This window comes from Lissotriton helveticus, chromosome 3_2, assembly GCF_964261635.1.
Source record: "Lissotriton helveticus chromosome 3_2, aLisHel1.1, whole genome shotgun sequence".
NCBI classification, from domain to species: Eukaryota; Metazoa; Chordata; class Amphibia; order Caudata; family Salamandridae; genus Lissotriton; species Lissotriton helveticus.
The window spans coordinates 243,804,900-243,825,429 of NC_136062.1; positions in this window are offsets into that span (position 1 = coordinate 243,804,900).

Genomic DNA, 20,530 nt, shown 5'->3' on the forward strand with positions numbered 1-20,530 from the left:
GTTGTGTGCTTTTCTCAATGCTGAAGGGCGTTTTGTTCATCCATAGACTTGCACGGCTGGTTCTTGCCGTGGAGAAGAGGCACCATCTCGCAACCATAGAGAGGCTGGGGGAAGAACTAATCTTCACTGTTTCAGCACTACGCTCTGCTTGCAACGAAAGCGGCACGTCAGTGGATTCCATATCCACTAAGGAATGTAATTCTGGTAATAAAGGAACTTTGACTGAACTTACTAAAAGTTATCACGCAATTAACTTACAACAACGGTACTACATGTCCCAAAATACCGTGCAGCAACACGTGATGGGAAGAGTTGCAGCAGGGACATGTGGGTAATTTAAAGCGGCAAAAATCGTTGTGAGGTTCCAAGGCTACCCATGAAGAAGGTGCTTCGTTGTCCTGAAACGTGTCGGCAAATAAAATAAAAGAATTGGAAGTTACCTGATGTGCTGATGTTTATGCCGGAGGGCGCTGAGTGAAGTCGTGTGCTTTTCTCAATGTTGATGGGTGTTTTGTATATCCATAGACTTGCACGGCTGGTTCTTGCCGTGGAGAAGAGGCACCATCTCGCAATCATAGAGAGGCTGGGGGAAGAACTAATCTTCACTGTTTCAGCACTTCGCTCTGCTTGCAACGAAAGCGGCACGTCAGTGGATTCCATATCCACTAAGGAATATAATGCTGGTAATAAAGGAACTTTGACTGAACTTACTAAAATTTATCACGCAATTAACTTACAACAACGGTACAACATGTCCCAAAATACCGTGAAGCAACACGTGATGGGAGGAGTTGCAGCAGGGACATTTAGGTAATTTAAACCGGGAAAAATCGTTGCGAGTATCAGTGAGGTTCCAAGGCTGCACATGAAGAAGGGGCTTGGTTGTCCTGAAACGCGTTGGCAAATGAAATAAAATAATTGGAAGCTACCTGATGTGCTGATGTTTATGTCGGAGGGCGCAGAGTGAAGTCGTGTGCTTTTCTCAATGCTGAAGGGCGTTTTGTTCATCCATATATATATATATATATATATTTTCGGAACGTTTGGCACTGTTACTACAACAAACGGAGCCGACTTAAATTGCAGGTCTTTTAAAAAGTTTTCTTTATTTCACGTAAGCCACAACTTGTTTCAGCCGACACAGCGGCCTTAGTCACACAGTTTACCTGCCAATCACTGGCCTTATCTTTGCAGAGGTCAAACTGCCACCCAAGAAAGACTTTCAGTACACACAACATTTCCTGGTAATACCTTCCAACTCTAGTTACAATCACTCGACATTTAAAACCTGTACACAGCATCACAATAATTTTGAGGCGTACAGAATGTGATTATATCATTTTAGGGTATGATGTGCCAAAATAAACATACATTTCAAAATGTTTTACTAAACATAGTGGATCAGACTTCCAAGTGTCTGTGCTAGACAAGACAAGTGTCAGATAAATGCAAAGTGAGATGCACAATTCATTTACCCAAGTCACATATAACAACCAAAATTTCATTAGGCGAGTGCCTAATTGATCAACAAATCATATTTCATCGCTAACAACTCAAGTTTAGTCTAGTACCTTATGATGCCATTTGCAGTTCTTAACCCTCTGAAGTGGACCATGTCTGCAAGGAGACAATTTGAATATCATAATTACAACTATTGTCTCACCATTCAAATTAAAGTTAAATACAGGAATGGAATTCTTCATCATAATTGAGCCCATTTGGTGTTCTACTGTCAAGACTAAGGATGTATCTGGTTTCAAGCTCCTGTAATGCTATTACACGATCACCGCCGCTCTTGTTTGATGGGACTGTATCTTTCACAAAGTATTTAACTTGTGTGGGGTCTTTCTGTTGTATGGTTTGGCAGTGTCAAACTACAGGGTATGATCTATAAGCATTGGTGATTGCCCTCATATGCTGTAGAATGCTTTTGTGAGCTTGCAGTGTGGTGCTACCCATTTACTGCAGATCATGAGTGGAGGTCAGCACATATATTGCAAATAATGTCTTGCAGTTATAGCCCCCCCTGATCTTCACCTCCCTGCCACCAAAGGGGGTAGAATAAGCTGTGGTATTTTGACCTATACTGCAAGCTCTGCACCTGCTACAATTCTTAAAGCCAGGTGTGGGTCTTAACCCTCCTGGGTCACGTTCCATTGCTGGGCTCGTTTTAACAATAGCATCTCTCAAGGACGGACCTCTACGACACGTAAGGGGGGATGTCTGGACAAAATGTTCCCAATGACTGGATCTGTTTTAAGAATATTCCAATTTGTATTGACAAGATCCCTGAATTCTATGTTTTGGGTATTATATGTAGTGAGGAATCGCATTTGAGGTTCTATCTTTTCCTTTCTAGATTCCGTTTTGGAAATAAGATCACTTCACATTTCTTCCTATTTGCTACACACCTTGCTTCCTCCACCATTGTTTCCCCGTAGCTCCTTTCACAAAATCTCTGGCTCACCTCATTCTGGCATCTGATTAATTCATTAGGTGTGCTACAATTTCTATTTGCTTATAGCATTTCACCGTACGGGATGCTCTGTTTAGTATGGGGCAGATGAAAGCTAGATGCATGCAGAGTTGTCTTGTCTGCTGTCACCTTCCTGTAAAGGCCTGTTTATAGTTTCCCTGCCTCCACATATACCTCTACATCTAAAAATGTTACATTACTTTTACTGATGGTATATGTAAATTTCAAATTCACATCATTGTTGTTTAGACAATTTACAAACTGTTCTGCTGAGTCAATTGTACCTCTCCAGATCATAAATAAATCATCTTTAAATCTGGCCCACAATACTATGTGGTTTTCCCATGCCTCTGCTTGGACTCTGTGGAGCACCTATTCTTTCCACCAGCCTACATGTAAACATGCATAACTGGGGCTAAACAGGAGTCTATTGCGATACCCCACTTCTGCTGATACTGAACACCTTCAAACAAAAAGAAGTTATCTTCTAGGCGGATCACTGAAATAATATCGACTGCCAAAATATCGAGTAGCTAAAATATCGAGGAAAAAATATCTACAGCCAAAATATCGAGTTTGTATGTACAAACAGGTAAGTACAAAAATATCGAGTACAAAATATCGTTTACAAAAATATAGATGTAAAAAATATCGACTTTATTAAAAACAGTGTTAAATTAAATTAAAATTTACAATTAATTACTAAAATATACTTACAAAGACTTAAATTAAAATATAATAATTAAATATTTAATTAAAGTTATAAAAACAATTAACAATCATATTTATAAAAACATATATATTTATTAACATAATATAATTAAATAATATCCATTTTTATTTACGTACAATAGCAAAATGTAAAAAATACTATTCCCACTCCAGTGGGTGCAACAGTAGGGAAAGCGTTGGATAGCGTAGGGGTAAAAAATACTATTCCCACTCCAGTGGGTGCAACAGTAGGGAAAGCGTTGGATAGCGTAGGGGTAAAAATTACTATTCCCACTCCAGTGGGTGCTACAGTAGGGAAAACGTTGGATAGCGTAGGGGTTAAAATTACTATTCCCACTCCAAAGAATGCAACAGTAGGGAAAGCGTTGGATAGCGTAGAGGTAAAAATTACTATTCCCACTCCAGTGGGTGCAACAGTAGGGAAAGCGTTGGATAGCGTAGGGGTTTAAATTACTATTCCCACTCCAAATAGTGCAACAGTAGGAAAAGCGTTGGATAGCGTAGGGGTTTAAATTACTATTCCCACTCCAAAGAGTGCAACAGTAGGGAAAGCATTGGATAGCGTAGAGGTAAAAATTGCTATTCTCACTCCAGTGGGTGCAACAGTAGGGAAAGCGTTGGATGGCGTAGGGGTAAAAATTACTATTCCCACTCCAGTGGGTGCAACAGTAGGGAAAACGTTGGATAGCGGAGGGGTAAAAATTACTATTCCCACTCCAGTGGGTGCAACAGTAGGGAAAGTGTTGGATAGCGTAGGGGTAAAAATTACTATTCCCACTCCAGTGAGTGCAACAGTAGGGAAAGCGTTGGATAGCGTAGGGGTTTAAATAACTATTCCCACTCCAAAGAGTGCAGCAGTAGGGAAAGCATTGGATAGCGTAGAGGTAAAAATTACTATTCCCACTCCAGTGGGTGCAACAGTAGGGAAAGCGTTGGATAGCGTAGGGGTAAAAATTACTATTCCCACTCCATTGGGTACAACAGTAGGGAAAGCGTTGGATAGCGTAGGGGTTAAAATTACTATTCCCACTCCAGTGAGTGCAACAGTAGGGAAAGTGTTGGATAGCGTAGGGGTAAAAATTACTATTCCCACTCCAAACAGTGCAACAGTAGGGAAAGCGTTGGATAGCGTACGGGTTTAAATTACTATTCCCACTCCAAAGAGTGCAGCAGTAGGGAAAGCATTGGATAGCGTAGAGGTAAAAATTACTATTCCCACTCCAGTGGGTGCAACAGTAGGGAAAGCGTTGGATGGCGTAGGAGTAAAAATTACTATTCCCACTCCAGTGGGTACAACAGTAGGGAAAGCGTTGGATAGCGTAGGGTACAAAATTTATTAAAAGTAATAACGAATTTAATATAATATAATAATTAATCAATTCAAATTACTAATTAAATTAAATTAGAAATTTTAATTTAATTAATTACCAATAAAATAAATAATTAACAATTAATTCTACAACAATACCAATAAATATGTTTACATATTTATTTATTTATAAATAAATTACTTACCACCCAATTCCCCTATAAACCCATAATCCACGACATTAAATAAATTAGAAAAATTAACATAATTAACAATGAATCAATTAATTTAAATTAATTGCCAATTAAATTTTGATTAATTACCAAATTAAAATTAATTAACAAATAATTAAAAATTTATAACAATAAATATACATATTTTATTAATTATTATTAAATTACTTCCCACCCTATTCCCCTATAAACCCACAACCCGCTACAGAAAATAAATTAGAAAAATTAACATAATTAACAATTAATCAATTAATTTAAATTAATTGCCAATTAAATTTTAATTAATTACCAAATACAAATTAATTTAAAAATAATTAAAAATGTATAACTATAAATTAATATACATATGTAATTAATTATTATTAAATTACTTCCCACCCTATTCCCCTATAAACCCACAACCTGCTACAGAATTAAATAACACAAAAATTTAAAAATACAAATTTCATTAATTATTATTATTTATAACATAAATACACACTTTTCACACATATAATAACATAAAACACACTATAAAAATTTTAATGTTATTATAAATTAGATAATTTTAATAACCTATATTATATACTTTCATATTTTAACTGTCTATATTTTTAACAGTCGATATTACTTTACTTACCTTGAAAACTATATTTTTGCTGTCTATATTCTGTCCAGTCGATATTTTGTCCAGTCGATATTTAAAACTCGATATTATGTCCAGTCGATATTTTGAAGTCAATATTTTGACTGTGCACCCTTCTAGGCACCTCTTTGCCATGGCTAGCAACATTTGAGTATGCTTGCATAAGCTGACCGGTCTGCCACTCAGGGCGAATTTCATGGCTCTAAAACCATCATAGTGCACAATGCTCGTGTACAGTGTTGCTATGTCCAGTGCAATATATATACACCTATGGAACAGGATTTTATTATTATATATATAATAATATATTATATTATATTATATATATATATATATATATATATATATATATATATATATATATATATATATATATATATATATATATATATATATATATATATTACCTACTGGCGGTCGCCAGTAGGTATATATAGTTAGGATTTTTTCCCTATGGGATTATTGAAAATTCTATGTCTAATAACTTTGGCGTTTGTGGACGGAATTGGCTGAAATTTTCAGGAAAATGGAACATTTTGTTTCTGAGCAGCCCCTGGAAATTTGGGGGGGGTTCGTCAAGGGGTGGCCGAGAAAAAAGGGGGGTCCCAAAACGTGTTTTTCCCATGTTAATTTCCATAGGGCGGTTGGCCTCATTTTTAGGCCGAACGGCTGTATGGATTTGCACGAAACTTGGCAAAATTGTAGGGACTGTTAGCCCGATGTGCTTTTGCTAGGTCTCAATATATGTGCTCCAGTGGATTTTGAGAAATTAACATTCAAAAAAAGATATATATCTGTAAGCGCGCTCCGGGCAGCGCTCCGGTTCGCGTACTTGACGCGTAACGGAACTTCGCGTAGCGAAGCTGATTGGCTCTCCGGTGTCTGTCAACATTCTAAACAGTCCGGAGCGGCCGCCATCTTGTCTCTCGGTAGGATCGAGAGACAAGAGGAGGCCAAAACAAAGGGGGAAATGACCATAAGGGGGCATAGTAGATCCTCCCTGACCCCCTAGGTTTGATGTGGAGGCTTTAAAAGGGCCCCGCAGTGCAAAAAAAATAAAAAATAATTTTTTTTTTTTGCGTGGGGAGCGCCCGGTCCGCGAACCGGGAAGCGTTCTGGGGAGCGTACTATAAGGAAAAAAGAATGATAGACTTTTAAAATACTGTATGTTAATTGATTGTTGGTTTTGTTGATTATTTTTTAATTTCTTTATTTTTTAAGCAATTATTTATTATTGTGATTGTGTTTCAAAATTTAATAACATTTCTAACATTTCACTGTCTGAAATGTCGTCATTTTCATTGAACATAGCTTGTAATCTCTGAGTGTGTAAAATGTCCTAATTTTGAAGGAGGTCATCTACTGCTTGCACACATTGCAGTAGTTCTTGGTCCCAAGTTTCATCCATAAATTCTATATAATTTGGATCAATTAATTCTTGGCTGCTCTCTTGCAGGACAATTTGAAATGAAACTTTCTGTTCGTCTTCCATGTTGCCTGAAATTTGGATAAAAAAAATATATATTAGTAGAGATAGGGCACTGTTGGGATTAATTTTAGATAGGCAGTTTTTATCAGTGAATTTATCTTTGGGCAGTGTATAGTATCAGAGTGGAAGTAGGAAAATAAAAAAGTGTATGTGATTTAACGTAAGTAAATTCATAATTATACAAGAGAAACCTAACTCCATCCATAACTATAACAGAGAAGTCTATCTAAATCTATAACTACTACAGAGGGATAGTATATAACTATCAGAAAAAGTTTACCATATTAACTGATAGTGCACAATATACTTCAGTTTTTAAAATAACAACTTACCTTTACAAAGAAGTTGAAGTGATTAGTGAAAATCTAATTGAAATGTACACCAGGAAGTAGTAGTCAAAATGGCTGTGTTTCCTTCTCTTCCTTTATATATATTCAGGTATATAACCAATCAAATGTCAGGTAAAAAAAGTAGAAAATGAAAGTAACATTTTCATTGGTTGTCAATTCCAACACTTCAGATGTGTTTTGTGAAGTAATTTACCTCACGGTATTTAGAGAGGTCTACAGGCTAAATGGCTAAATGGAATTTCAATCAAATTTGTGAAAATGATAGGGATTGGTATGTAGTATGAGCTAATCTATATTTGGTGAAAGTGTCTCCAGTCGTTTTTCTGTAAATTACTTTCCCACCTTTTTTGATGGAGCGCTTCCCGGGGAGCGCCCCGGTACGCGAACTGGCGAGCGCCCCGGTACGCGAACCTGAAGCGTTACGGGAGTCCACCATTTTGTGTTTCGGTCGAATTAAGATACAAGATGGAGGGCAACTAATGTTCAGAATGGGTAGAAGGGGGCACGGTAGACTTATCTTGACCCCCTAGGTTTTCTGAGGGTGGCTGAGGAGGCCCATATGTGCGAAAAAAACCCATTTTTTAAAAAAATTTCGCGAGGTTAGCTTCCGGTCCGCGTACCGGGTAGCGCCCCGGGGAGCGTACTTTGTTGAAAATTAGTGAAAAAAGTTAGAGTAAAATAATAATTGTGAGTGATCAGATGTAGGGTAGCTCTGAGAAGAGCTTTTGGGTTTATGGTACATTTAGGTACTTATAAGTAGGTACCAATGCACAGTCTTAAATTCAGAATGAAAATTGTGTTGCCCTCATCTGAGAAGTGAACTCCATCTCCTCTGTAAATATCTTGCATGTAGTAACGCAAGTTATTGTTGTACACGGAGCCCATTCCATGGTCTCTCATGTAAGCTGAAACAGATTTGTTTACATGCTTCCTCGACTTCTCAATTTGTGGACAAAATTGGTTCGACCACCTCCATTTCTGTCTTTGGCATATATTTGAATATACCAAGGCAGTCTGAGGAAAAAGTGCCATTAATTGCTCAAAGGTGTCCTTTAAAAGCATTTCCAGACCTACCCCAGTCAAAGTGCCCAAGTCATTACCTCCACAGTGCACAAATAACAGGTCAGGTTTTGGCAAATGCATAAAGGTTTTCACCAATGGTATCAATTGGTGACATTTTAATCCTCTGTGGCCAAACCACTTAATTTCCACATCTTGTAAATTGAGGTTAGGTAAATTTCTGTTATCAGCATACCTCTGAGCCCAGTAGATGTAACTATGTCCAACAATCCAGACAGAAAACATGGTGAGAGAAGGTTCTGCTGCAGTCAGATGAAGTGTGGCAATGAAATGGCAGTTGAAAAAATAAGAGTTTAAAATGAAAAAAACTGTGGAGTTTCTGTGTTAATGAAGCAGTAACAGTGATTGGTGGATTTTGATTGCTGAAAACAGAAAGTTAGGGTGCGTGGATGAGTTCTTTGAAAGGTGTATTTTGAATGGTCAAGAAAAAATCATTAAATGAAAGATTGCACTGGATATGCAGGTGCACTGAGAGTTCAGAGTTCAATTGAAACATTGTTGTGTGAACTTGCAAACACCAGAGGTCTTCCAATAGGTGGTTGCTATGCAAAAAAGGCAGAGAGGGCAGAGGGGGGAAGGGTTTTGATTTGAAAAAAGTGAGGGAAGAGTTTTGATTGGGTGACATGAGAGATATGTGTGAAGAATTACAGCATTTCTGTGCTTTGGATAGCTGCAGACTCTGGAGTGCATACCTTTTGCTCTGCTAAAGACAAAGTGGTGTGTTTCTGAGACTGTTTTGAAACTCATAAAGTATTTGCTAAGGTGAGAAAAGATTTATTTAATTTAGATAGAGAATAGTGTGCTTTAAGGAGAAAATTATGAAGAAAGTTGTGTTTTTAAAATGTTGCTTTGCCTCAAGTGTTTTACAAATAGATTTTGTTTCTTTGAGAAATTGTAATTGGAGAAAATGTGAAGTATTAGTACTGACAGGCTGTTTTTGTGCATAGGAGCTGTGCAGTGTTTTCAAATTATGACTTGAAAATCGTTTTTGAGGAAAAGGAATGCTTTTAACATTTATGACAAGGACATAATGGTGTATGCTTCTTTATAAGGCATTTGAGTGTCTCTGATGTTATTTTTCCCATTTTAATGTAAGACCTTTCCCCGTGGTGCAAATTCCTTGTAAATATGCTCCCACCTGTGCTTGGCAAATTTAGATTTTGAATGTTTGAGTTACATAGCCATGTTAAAAGTGACCCTAAAATGCTGCAAAGGCAATCAAAAAACGCTTCCATGTGTCTTAAGGACATTTTCAGTCATTTCCCCATGTGCAGTGTTTTCAAATTATGACTTGAAAATCGTTTTTGAGGTAAAGGAATGCTTTTAACATTTATGACAAGGACATAATGGTGTCTGCTTCTTTATAAGGCATTGGAGTGTCTCTGATGTTATTTTTCCCATTTTAATGTAAGACCTTTCCCCGTGGTGCAAATTCCTTGTAAATATGCTCCCACCTGTGCTTGGCAAATTTAGATTTTGAATGTTTGAGTTACATAGCCATGTTAAAAGTGACCCTAAAATGCTGCAAAGGCAATCAAAAAACGCTTCCATGTGTCTTAAGGACATTTTAAGTCATTTCCCCATGTGCAGTGTTTTCAAATTATGACTTGAAAATCGTTTTTGAGGTAAAGGAATGCTTTTAACATTTATGACAAGGACATAATGGTGTCTGCTTCTTTATAAGGCATTTGAGTGTCTCTGATGTTATTTTTCCCATTTTAATGTAAGACCTTTCCCCGTGGTGCAAATTCCTTGTAAATATGCTCCCACCTGTGCTTGGCAAATTTACATTTTGATAGTTTGAGTTACATAGCCATGTTAAAAGTGACCCAAAAATGCTGCAAAGGCAATCAAAAAACGCTTTCATGTGTCTTAAGGACATTTTAAGTCATTTCCCCATGTGCAGTGTTTTCAAATTAAGACTTGAAAATCGTTTTTGAGGAAAAGGAATGCTTTTAACATTTATGACAAGGACATAATGGTGTCTGCTTCTTTATAAGGCATTTGAGTGTCTCTGATGTTGTTTTTCCATTTTAATGTAAGACCTTTCCCCGTGGTGCAAATTCCTTGTAAATATGCTCCCACCTGTGCTTGGCAAATTTACATTTTGATAGTTTGAGTTACATAGCCATGTTAAAAGTGACCCAAAAATGCTGCAAAGGCTTTAAAAAACGCTTTCATGTGTCTTAAGGACATTTTAATTCATTTCCCCATGAATGTAGGTAGGCCTCACCTTAAAGAAACCTCTGGATAGGCCACACCTTATCGTCATCCTGAATTAATCATTTAAAATGCTAGGGACAGATTTATGATAGGTGTATGCCTCTTTTGCGCCACTGTGCGTCACTTTTGTGACGCAGTGGCGGTGCAAAAGATTTGCTATGTGGCGACAAAATTACAAATTGATGCATCTAGGCAGATGTGTCATGCTGTAAAAAAACCGTGCCACATGAAACCGATGCAGCAGTGATGCAAAAGATGCACCATGTTGCAAGACAGGCCTCACTTCATCTCCAACAAGATAAGAAGCTTAGGGATAGATTTATGATGACTGGTGCATCCCCAGGGATGTGCCAGTCATCCTGCGCCGCTGTTCCGCCACCCATGGTGCGCTGCATTTACAATGCGGCGCACCATGGGGCAAAAACAGCACAGATGCGTGACGCATCTGTGCCGTAAAGGTGGCGCATTGCTGGAGCTGCATCGCAAGTGCCATGCAGCTCCAGCAAGGCTCAGGGGTGCCCCATCTCCATTTAATCTGCAACCCTGAGTAGGCCTCACCTTAAACAAACCTCTGGATAGGCCACACCTTATCGTCATCCTGAATCAATCATTTAACATGATAGGGACAGATTTATGATAGCCGTGTGCCTCTTTTGTGCCGCTGTGCGTCACTTTTGTGACGCAGCGGCGGTGCAAAAGATTTGCTATGTGGCGACATATTTAAAAATTGATGCATCTAGGCAGATGTGTCATGCTGTAAAGTCCTGTGCCACATGAAACCTGCGTCAGTTTTCATATAGGTGTTTTGTTGCAAGGTATGCATTAATTTGCAAGAAAGCCCTGTAAAACTAACACAGTGAAATTTAGAAGATTTCACTGACTCAGCTTTATAGCATTGCTGAATCAAATCATTACGCCTGTTTGAAACAGGCATAAGGAGTGATGCACCATGCAATGTGTGGCTTGCTCCTGTGCATTGCAGTAGACATGTCGCGCTTATGACGTGATTCCTGCAATGTGCTGCTTTTGCGGCACAGATGTGTGACGCATCTGTGCTGTTTTTGCTCAATGGTGCTCCACATTGTTCACTCACTCCGTCTCTATTACTCTTAGTGTCTTTGACTGATCACTCTTTCACTACTTGTTCATAATGCTTTCTCTGTGTAGTTGAAGCACACTAAGGGGCATATTATGAACACAGCCAATAAAATTATTGCTGTTTTTATTGGCAGAAAACTGCAGCAAAAATGGTTTTAGCGGCAGTTTTCTGCCGCAAAAGCGGCTTTAGCGACACATTTCTGCCGATAAAAGCTGCAAAACTTTTATTGGCTATGTTGATGATATGGCTCTATGTTATTTACATTTCTTTGCTGTTTCAATTAATCTTTTTCTGTTATTTTTTCTTTTCTGTTTTCTGTTTTTTCTCTCTGTTATTCCACATGTTTTAATCTTATTTTGAACATTCACTCACATTCTCCAAGAAACTCTTCTTTGTTATTGTTCCACTCTCTTTTTTTTCTTTCACTTCCTTTTTTATTTTGTTTTTCACAATTATACCCTCTTCCATCTTTTCTTCGGTAAATAGATCTATTAAACAGTATCTCTGGTTTACTCCCTATAGCTGTCTTTCTTTTAACATTACTCTCTGTTTACTTCCCTTATACTAACTCTTCTTTTTTTTTTTTTTTTTTTTTTTTTGGTTCGCTCCCGGTTCGCGAACCGGGAAGCGAACGGGGAAGCGAACCAAAAGAAATAGAGCTTGCCAGAGTGCTAAATATTCTAGCAATTTTTTTTGAAAGGGGAGGTAGTTCTGAAAATAACTTTTTTTTTAATGTTTTTGTTGTTTTATATATATATATTTTTTTTCTGAACATTTTTTGTTTTTTTTGTATTTTTTGAACAGTTTTATGTTTTTTTTGGTTTTTGATGGAGGGGAAACAACAAAATACAGGCATTGGAAAGGGCTCAACAGGAGCAAAAAAAAAAATTACTGTCTGCGGCGTTTAGGGCAATTGTGATTTTCATAAGCTCGGTTAATTAAGGTAATACTCATATTACCACAAGACAGTAATGGACCACAATACAAGCAGGTAAACTTCATATGGACAAAGTTGTCCTGAATGTTTGGCACGGTTTCCCGTGCCTCTGCTGCTGTCAAAGATATCTGTGATGATGACCTGGCCACAGGAGTTGTTGGGTTGTCCTGCTGGTCACGCATCTCTGCCTGGCTGTAGTTTAATGGATGCCACCTGCTCATATGACGATGCATGGTGTAGTTACCGAAGCTGTATTTTTTTAAGGTGCCTCTAGATAACTTCTCCTTACATATGAGGCAGGTGACATATCTGGCATTTACTTTCTTCTGCCCTTCAGGGATCGAAAAAAACTGCCAAATAAAACTGGTTTTCCGATGAGAAACCCGGGGCTGCTCTTCTAAAAACTGTGGTCCTTCTGTCTCCTCTTCCTCTTGCTCATCCTCTTCCTCCTCTGTGTTGCTGATGAACTGGAGAGGTGGTCCTCTCTTCCCATGAGGAGGTGGTGGTGGTGGTGGGGGTCCACCAGCTGAGGCTACCAATGAAGCCATTGCTGAACTATCAAAAAAGGTCTTCCTCTCACAAAGATGAAAGTCAGAGTGAGGAAAGAAGGAGGGGTTTTCATCATTTGGGAAAAACAATAGTTCTAAACCAATGAAAAGTGTTATTTTTAGGTCACCTGACCTAGCCTTACATCATTATGAAACCAAAAGTGAAATGAACCAATGAAAAGTTTTATTAACAAGTTATATGACCTGTTACGCTTATGTTACGCGCTGCGGAACGCGCCCCGGATCGCTTCCGGGTCGTTGCGCTTCGCGCCTCGGTTTGCGCTCCGGAGCACTTCTGGGTGCGCTAACGCGGTGCGTCATAAGACGCATTACGCGGCAATGCGATACGTCGCGCTTTCGCGACGAGCCCCTGATCGCTTCCGGGGAGCTGCGCTTCGCGTCTCAGTTCGCGTACCGGAGCACTTCCGGGTGCGCTAACGCGGCGCGTCATTAGACGCATTACGCGACAACGTGATACGTCACGCTTCCGCGACGCGTCACGATGTTGATTTCTAACGTGGCAGTTGCGCAAATGGAACGTTTACCGGTTCGCGGACCGGGTCGCGGCATCAAATTGAGCTAACGGGAAGCTTCCCGGTTCGCGAACCGGGAGCGAAGAAAAAAAAATATTAAAAAAAAAATTATTAATAAACATATAACATATATTTTTGGATTTAAAGAAGAATACATTTTACAGCTACAGATATTAGCTTTTAAAAAACCAATGAAATTCACTGAAAAAACCATAGGTTATAGACCATATATAGTTAGGAATTAGCATTTACAAAACCTTGAAAATTCACTGAAAAAACCATAGGTTATAGACCATATATAGTTAGGAATTAGCATTTAAAAAACCTTATTTTACTCACACAAAACCATTGAAATTCCATATATAGTTAGTTGTATTAACTATATATCGCGCACCCGCAATCCACTGCTGATCATGTCACATATTACATCATTCATGACATGGTCAGTGACATCACTGATGACATCACTGATGACATCTCAAATGACATCACTGATGACATCACTGATGACATCTCAAATGACATCACTGATGACATCACTGATGTCATCTCAAATGACATCACTGATGATATCACTGATGACATCACTGATGTCATCTCAAATGACATCACTAATGACATCACTGATGACATCACTGATGACATCTCATTTGACATTACTGATCACATCACTGATGACATAATTCATGTGATATTATGATGAACCTCTTCAGACTCTTATATAATTTTAGATACACTCAGTATAAACATACACTCACAGACTGTCACTCATCCATGGAGTTACTCACACACCTAGTCAGTCATGCAAAGAATAAATCACACCTCCATTTCCTCAACTATACAGTTATACACACCTTACTTATTCAAACATATACTAAAACATATTTACTCACTTATACAATCCTGGATACAAGTTCACAATGATCCATACAGCCACTCACACATTCACTGGCTCTTATGCACAGTTATTTATATATGTCAACTCTCACATGTACTGTATTTTACATATGTACTTACTTTGACATGTAGCACTGAGATATCCATTCACTCACCAATATACTCATGCACACAGTCAACCGCCCATACAGCTGTTTCCACATGCACTTTTGAACCCATACATCTAGTGAATCAACTGCTCACACATCTATGCAGAGAGTCATACACCTCCCAGCCACCCACACACACACTCAGTCTCCCATACAAATGCTTGGGCAACCAATCAATAACCCATATAGTTAATCATATAGCTACTGATCAACACATGCAGCAGTTTACAGAACAACAGACATAATGATGCACAAATTAAGACAGTTTAGTCACTAACCCATGCACTCAGTGAGACACATTTAATCAGTCACTCATACAGTCAGTCATGCCCCTACTAAATCCTTCATCAAGACACTTATACATCCACTCATTCTTCAATATGTAAGACATATTTTAACTTTACAGAAAAATACAGTCACTGGATGTTGTCATCAGTGATGTCATCAGTGATGTCATTTGAGATGTCATCAGTGATGTCATCAGTGATGTCATTTGAGATGTCATCAGTGATGTCATCAGTGATGTCACTGACCATGTCATGAATGATGTAATATGTGACAATATCAGCAGTGGATTGCGGGTGCGCGATATATAGTTAGTACAACTAACTATATATGGAATTTCAATGGTTTTGTGTGAGTAAAATAAGGTTTTTTAAATGCTAATTCCTAACTATATATGGTCTATAACCTATGTTTTTTTCAGTGAATTTTCAAGGTTTTGTAAATGCTAATTCCTAACTATATATGGTCTATAACCTATGGTTTTTTCAGTGAATATATATATATATATATAGTTTTTTAATGATTATTTTTTAAACAAAGTGCCCGTAAGCATTGAGAGGGCGCACAACAGCACTCTCACCATTCGGCATTGAAATGCAGCTCGTCTTCGTGTTCTGATACTTATTACTTCGTGCCGACACGTTTCGAGGTTCAATTCCTCTTCTTCCAGGGCTGCTGAATAAACATTACATCTTTGTCTCACATCGCGGCATCTTTTATTTCCATTATTACCCTCTGTGGGCTGTACTTAGTGCAATGTCCTTTCTGGTGCATTATGGGATGCATAGTCCCTCATGTGAGCATAATTATATCCCTTAGTAGGTTGATGCATATTTATTAATTAAAAGCATTTAGCTGTCCTTAGTAGGTTTGGGAGCATTGAAGACGGGCTCAGTGTGCTTCTGGAGTGCTGTGCTGTAACGGTGTGCCGAAGTTTCACTCCACATGTATATATATATATATTCACTGAAAAAACCATAGGTTATAGACCATATATAGTTAGGAATTAGCATTTAAAAAACCTTATTTTACTCACACAAAACCATTGAAATTCCATATATAGTTAGTTGCACTAACTATATATCGCGCACCCGCAATCCACTGCTGATCATGTCACATATTACATCATTCATGACATGGTCAGTGACATCACTGATGACATCACTGATGACATCTCAAATGACATCACTGATGACATCACTCATGACAACATCCAGTGACTGTATGTTTCTGTAAAGTTAAAATATGTCTTACATATTGAAGAATGAGTGGATGTATAAGTGTCTGGATGAAGGATTTAGTAGGTGCGTGACTGACTGTATGAGTGAGTGATTAAATGTGTCTCACTGAATGCATGGGTTAGTGACTAAACTGTCTTAATTTGTGCATCATTATGTCTGTTGTGATGTAAACTGCTGCATGTGTTGATCATTAGCTATACGAGAGGCTATATGTGTTATTAATTGGTTGCCCAAGTATTTCTATGGGAGATTGAGTTTGTGTGGGGGTGGCTGCAAGGTGTGTGACTCTATGCATAGATGTGTGAGCAGTTTATTCACTAGGTGTATGAGTTCAAGACTGCATGTGGAAACAGCTACATGGGCAGTTGACTGTGTGCATGAGTGTATTGATGAGTGAATGGATATCTCAATGCTACATGTCATAGTAAGTACATATGTAAAACACAGTACATGTGAGAGTTGGCATATATAAATAACTGTGCATGAGAGCCACTGAATGAGTGAGTGGTTGTATCGATCATTGTGAACTTGTATCAGGGATTGTATAAGAGAGTAAATATGTGTTAGTATATGTTTCAATAAGTAAGGTGTGTTTAACTGTATAGTTGAAGAAATGGAGGTGAGATTGTTTCTTTGCATGACTGACTGGGTGTGTGAGTAACTCCATGGATGAGTGGCAGTGTGTGAGTGTCTGTATACACTGAGTGTATCTAAGGTTATATTAGAGTCTGAAGAGGTTTATCGTATTAGCACAAGAATGATGTCAAATGAGATGTCATCAGTGATGTCATCAGTGATGTCATTTGAGATGTCATCAGTGATGTCATCAGTGATGTCACTGACCATGTCATGAATGATGTAATATGTGACATGATCAGCAGTGGATTGCGGGTGCGCGATATATAGTTAGTGCAACTAACTATATATGGAATTTCAATGGTTTTGTGTGAGTAAAATAAGGTTTTTTAAATGCTAATTCCTAACTATATATGGTCTATAACCTATGGTTTTTTCAGTGAATTTTCAAGGTTTTGTAAATGCTAATTCCTAACTATATATGGTCTATAACCTATGGTTTTTTCAGTGAATTTCAATGGTTTTTTAATAGCAAATATCATAAGCTGTCGAATGTCAAGTACGTGGTAAGTGAAAACATTTTCGTGTTTATGCACACTGATCTGCTTTGAATGGTGCCCCCCCCCTCATTTCTATTAGGAGTACTCTCTCTTTGCAGATAGTGAAAGGTAGTTAACGCAGGCGTTTGCCCCCGTTGTAATCCGTCGTGCCTGCTTCTCTCTCCATTTGATTGATTGTTATCCAAGTATTTACTGTTTTAGAATTAGTTCTCTTTGGTTCATTCTCTATTTACAAACAAACACAGAGTCGCAATACTCTGTTTAGTCTTTGCAGATAACGAAAAATCGTGTAAAAAAAAAGAAAAGGAATCGAGCAAAATCAGTAGGCCACTAATGGGATCTCTTTTTGACCTCGCTAAAATAGAAACATTAGGAACAACCCCTCATGACAAATACAAAACTAGTGAGATGAACTGAACTCCACACAATGATGGCTGCAAAACAGCTCGGCTCCGCCACCCACCCCGCCCAAAATAACGATAAAGAACGGCTGCCATGATTGGTTGCGGAATGACCACGACGGAGCTACGAAATGGTGCTGCTCTCATGCTAACCCCAGCTTCAGTCTGAAACATCCAGAAACACTGTAGACTACCAATTCGATCAGTTCCGGTAGCGCCCCAATGTAACCCGGTAGAGAAGAACTAGCCCTCCCCTCTTTGACTGATGGTTCTTGTTGCCTGTCCCTTCTGTTGCCATTTAACAGAACTATTTAGCCTGCTGAAAGGGGTTGTGTTCCGACCGCTGGTTGGTGGAGACATTTTGACTATATTCTGTACCTGCGTTGTCGCGTAATGCGTCATATGACGCGCCGCGTTAGCGCATCCGGAAGTCATCCGGGGCGCGCAGCGCGTAACGTAAGCATAACAAGTCATGTGACTTGTTAATAAAACTTTTCATTGGTTCATTTTACTTTTCTTATTGTAATGATGAAAGGCTTGGTCATATGACCTGAAAAATTACGCTTTTCATTACTTCCGAACATTATTTTTTCTTAAATATATGTTATAATGTTCCAGGCTAATGTACTTTCCCGGAAATTTTACAACTGTCCTGCAAGTAAAATATATTCTTTTTTCGAGAAAAAGAGCGTTTCTTCGTCCCATGACGGAGCCGTTGAGCAAAAGAGGGTCGACCTGCTGTCTTAGTCGCCGATACGCCTGAATATGAGATTCTTATCGATCACTTTATGTTGCAGGAATAGAAAACACAACAGCCCTTGACCATTTATCTTTACTGCGTTCCTTCGTATTATACCTTTTACCCTTCATGTAATTGGTCTGCTTTATTTCACTTGCCTTTTAATGATTCTAAAACAGTCACTATTATTAAAAACTTTACCAATGTATATACTACTACCATGTTTTCTTTTAAAAACCTTTATTGTGAAAATGTCATTATACAAATACGAGCCTATAACCACGTGGGCCTGCCACAGAGCAAACTGTAATCGTATATGATGAATAGACATTTACACTGTAGAGGAACGTAACGGGCGGGCCATTAGGTTGCAAGAACTAAGGTGTCTAACAGTTACGGAATTGGTGGACGTACATTTTATAATTAAAATACGACAGGGCCAGTTACAATAAAATTATCTAGATATACATTTGCGGGCAAGTACCATGGGTGACGTTAATTCGAACTTTCAACAGTACAGTAATCAATAACACATCAGAACTTAATATCAATAGGGATGTCGAAATAGTCAATCAATTCTCGTCCCCGCCCGCCATGTGCTTCAAAACTGCATACGTATCTCGTGATTTCAAGGTTCTGCAACCAGTACACAACAAGGAGTTACGAGTCCCATTTATTCCGGCGCCATTTTGGGCGAGGACGGGCAGGTCCAGGATATAGTCAAAATGTCTCTACCAACCATCGACTATGATGATGTTTATATGCTGTATTTATTAGAGTAACACTCATCTGTCCACATGAAATTAATTTGCCACAATCTAAACATGTCATTTTAATCTTTCCAAAGTTCTTCTAAATATTTGGGACCGTTTCCCTTGCCTCTGAAGCTCTCAGTGCCACTTCTTTGATGAATGTACTAGCAGGTCAGGGGTTCTCCTCCAAATCTCTCTTTTATGCAGCACTATAATTAATTGGTGCCACCTCTCCATATGACGATGCATGGTATAGTTACCACAACTATATTTTTTTTCGGTTCCTCTGGAGAGTTCATCGTGGCAGATGAAGCGTGTAACGTACCAGGCATTTACCTTTTTTTGCATGTACAGGAAAGGAAAAAAAAATCGAGCGTCCGAGTTCTAAGGTGTCCCAGGGCCATTTTAGTGGACCAGGCCCAAATCCAAAGAACAGGCCGCCATTTTGAGAGTCCTCTTGCAGCCGCCTGTCGCTGTAGCATCAAGAGCAGCCGAAACTCAGCTGAATGGCAACTGAAACGGTAAAGGGGCCCCCTACTACAGCAGACGAGCCTCCACCTAGGAAGGCCCATTCACGCCGGCTCCCCCCCCTTCGGGCACCCCACGCCGTTATTCGGAGCAGTATTGTAGGATGGCCACACCAGTGCGGCAACTTGCTAGACATCACCTCGGTGGTAACCGAATCTCAACGCCTTGTGGTGTCTTCTATTCAAAAAACATTGTTATGCTGCCTTCGACCTATTCGCCGCAAGTGCGCACACAACTCAACTGCATAGCTTGCTAGACACCACCTCGGTGCCATCCGGATCTTGGAATCTCAGCACCTTTTGGTGTCTTCTCTTCAGAAAATATTGTTGCGCTGTCTTTGGCCCCATTCGCACATCAGTCCGCTACTGACGCCATCTCACAGGCTAATGGGGCGCCCCACGCCGACTTTCAGCATTGTAGGATGACCACACCAGTACAGCAACTTGCTAGACATCACCTCGGTGCCATCCGGATCTCGGCGCCCCACTGCAGATGAAGTGCCTCTCAACTATGAAACCACCACGGTGACATCCGGATCTTGGCGCGTTGTGCTGCCTTCGGCCTATTCGCACATCGGTCCGCTACTGACGCCATCTCACAGGCTAATGGGGCGACCCACGCCGAGTTTCAGCATTGTAGGATGACCACACCAGTACAGCAACTTGCTAGACATCACCTCGGTGCCATCCGAATCTTGGCATCTCAACGCCTAGTGGTATCTTCCATACAAAAAATATTGTTACGCTGCCTTTGGCCCCATTCGCACAT